The sequence below is a fragment of the Cornus florida genome, unplaced genomic scaffold, assembly GCF_030987335.1.
Source record: "Cornus florida cultivar Cherokee Brave unplaced genomic scaffold, ASM3098733v1 CherokeeBrave_3.0.0_Hap2_Chr06, whole genome shotgun sequence".
Classification (NCBI taxonomy): Eukaryota; Viridiplantae; Streptophyta; class Magnoliopsida; order Cornales; family Cornaceae; genus Cornus; species Cornus florida.
The window spans coordinates 65,994,200-65,997,616 of record NW_026775576.1 but is presented as its reverse complement, the minus strand read 5'-3'; the positions used below and the strand labels follow the sequence as shown (position 1 = coordinate 65,997,616).

Genomic DNA, 3,417 nt, shown 5'->3' with positions numbered 1-3,417 from the left:
GGGGGGGGGGGGGGGTGGTCAAGCCCACCCAGGCCCCCCCTTAGATCCGCCACTGTATGTTGCTAGTCGTTTAAGCCTATATATATATATTTTCCCATTACATTTTAAAATTCGAGCTGCTCATGGTTTTTCAAAAAATATATATTCAGAAATTGACCCCACTATCTCCTAGAACTTGTCCCAGCCAATCAAGGAGAAGGTGAGAAGGAACAGTACTGTACTGACAATGAAGTTTGTTCAGGTTTTTGACAATGAATTTGACATGACTAACAACTTTTTATTCGATCTTGTTCTACTCCAGCTGAATAGTAACAACTAAGTAGTTTATTTAGCTCGAGGTTTAAATTTTTATGTCTCGAATTCAAGGCCAGACCCTTGTAATTTCATCAAACTAATTTGATCGAGGCGATCTTCCATCTCAATAGTAAAGCTGCTCTTCCAGTCCCTGACAACACCAAGCCTGAAAAATGCACTAGCCGGAATCACTAACGAAGGTTACACACCATTCTTGTTCACCTCCAAGTTCTTGAGCCTCTCCAAGCTACACCTCCACAACAGCTTATCAATCTCCTCCTCATCAACAAATGGCCTTCCCAGAAATGAGGCCAGCCTTTTCAACTCTCCTTTTGGGTCACTTTTAAGATCTTCATACTTCAAGAATAGTATCTTGTGAGGTAACTTTGAGCTCTCCATCCAATACCCTAACACATGATTAAAGAAAGGACCAAAAAGGTGGACCCCATTACAGAAGCCCTCAAATGCCTTCTCCAGTGGAAATGGCCCTTGTTCGGGTGCCCTTAAGGAGTTAAAAAAATGCCACATGGACGCGAAAGTGTCCTTAGGGTTTCGGGTGATGTAAACAATTTTACATCCAGAATTCTTAATTGAATCTGGCAAGGCACTGTAAGGCAAGTGAGTATGAAATAGTCTAGGAGATGACATACCTCAGAGATTAGGTGATGGATTATTTTGTGTGTAAACGTGTACCTCCAATGTACTTATACAAGAGAAGGGTATGGTTTTGGTAAGAGGGTCCTCTTCTTCTACATCATTAGCGCCAATTTGACGTCGTTGCATGATTAAGAAACAAAGAGTTTTGAGCCAATTTCTGCCTATTTTGATAGAGGATGCCAATATGACGTCATCATTTCGTGCTTCAAAGTGTGATCGAATGGTTTTTGTAGCTTCTAAGTGAGGTGGTGAATACCAAAAACCTTCCCATTGATAGAGATCGAGATCATCCCAAAAGCATTGTTTAGGAAGTTGATCTAGTAAGAGTTTTAGAGAATGAGAAGAGTGATTGAGCAATGCTTTTGTGTTTTCCATGACAATGATATTTCAAGAATGTAAGAAGATTTCAAAGCTAGCTAGCTAGATTTGAATAGTTCTTACAGTCTATGTTGTTGAGTGAATCCAATTAAATATACATTTGGAAGGGGCAATTTTGGCACATGAATGATACATCTCTTTGAATATAAAGTTTTTTTTTTTTTATGAATAAATTGTTCATAAGGATAGATTGGTCCAATTTATTAAATTGCAAAGTTAAAAAAGTCTCCTGAACGGTCAAAGGGTAATTTGGTCAATTTCTCATGTAAAGGGGTGTCTTTGTCTATTTTTGAACCTTCAAGGGGTGTTTTTGTCCAAAAAAATTGATAAGTTTTACCTGAGTGTCCTTTTATCAAACCTGAAGAAGTGTGGTCGTACTTTACCCTATTTTTATTGTCTTCTTATTTACTTGGTTTGCGTAACGACCAAAAGAATACAAGTTCCGAGTAAATTAATTGCTGGAATTAATATTAAATATGAAAAATAAAATAAAGAAAACAAAAGAAAAGGTGAATTTTTGGAGTGCTTATATAACATGATTACTACTGACAGGGAAGTTCACTTTTTCTTTGGGGGGCCAAATTTTGATTTTTAATTGGAAAAAGAATTTTTAAATGGAATTCTCAACAAAAAGAAAAAAAAAAAAAAAATCTAATAATCCAAAGTAGACTCTCTCTCTCTCTCTCCTTCTTCCATTGCTAACCATTGCTACATCTTCTTCTTCAACCGAGGTTTATCAATCCAATGTTGCTAGCCCTCCCCCTCTCTCTCAAAGTTTCAATCTTGAAGGAGTATTCTTCAGCCTATTGATTTCACCTTTTGACTGAAAGTATTTAGATCTAGTAAATTGGGTTCAATTATCACAATAGAGTAATATGTAATAAATTGAAAGAGAGTTACTGAACGTATGATTAATACTTCAAATTATCAGCTTCACTTGCAACTAATTCATTTGATGTTACTAAAAGCCATTCACATCCAGTTTCAAATTACAAATTAAGTAAAATTATTGTGATCGAGTTGTAAGTAGTGGTGGAGGCCCATGAGGAGACGATAATTTAGGGTTTGTAGATGTGAGAAACGGCCAGAGGAGACGAAAGACAATGCAAAAGGGGAAAGAGGTGCTTTTTTTGTATTTTTATTTTAATAAAAATATAATTCGAAAGCTAAAGTATCTCTTTAGACTTTAGAGCACAAATATCACTATCTTAAATAATAAATGCGTGAGGCATTCTAAGTATCTTCTTATTTATTGTATCCTTCATATCGAAATACAATCTTGATAAGAGGCTAAAACTTACGCACCTCTTTCATGACTTTTAAAGCGTATATATACATCTTTTCATGTGCAAGAATTATGGAATTATGAATGCAAATATCTAAATCAAGAGAATGGTTAAATCAAGTAATTAAATAAAAGAATGGATTCCTTAATTTATTGAATTTGATGTATCTCCAACAATATATACATAATAACAATTCTTTTAAAATTTAAACAATATACATAATAGGGAGTTCTACACTCAGACAAATCCAACTAATTTTATGTGAGGGAGAAATAGCATCCAATTAATTTTATGTGAGTGAGAGATAACGTTATTATGACATGACATCAGCAATATCAATGACACCCTTCCTCACTCACATAAATCAAACAGAGTTGTCCGACTTTCGACTCCAAATCAATATCCAAATAATACACGGAGGTCATACAAAATGATATTAAAAGTAGCAATATTCTTTTGATGAGAACAATATCCCAAAGGGACTTGGATCTTCTAAGTTAAAATTCCTCTAAGTTATTCTAAATCAAATTTTCTATAGAATGACATATGTCATTTAAGATATATATATCTATTGCTTATGTTAAAACACTTCAGCTAATTTAATAAAAGTTAGGAAACTGTATTGTTTTAATATAGAAAAACTTTAAAATACCTTAACCATTTATACTTCAGTTTAAATCTGAATCTAAATATGCATAAATATGCATTTAGTTATTACCAACCAAAGATTTAGTATTTCTAAATAATCAAGAATGTCTTTTTTCTGTTGATATCATGGCAAATTATGCTCAAAACTTAAATT

General features: G+C 33.9%; 1 pseudogene; it reads right to left on the bottom strand.

Annotated features, from left to right (window-relative positions):
* Positions 1–348: 348 nt before the first annotated feature.
* LOC132314229 (cytosolic sulfotransferase 12-like) lies at positions 349–1,326 on the bottom strand (annotated as a pseudogene).
* Between the last annotated feature and the right edge of the window lie 2,091 nt (positions 1,327–3,417).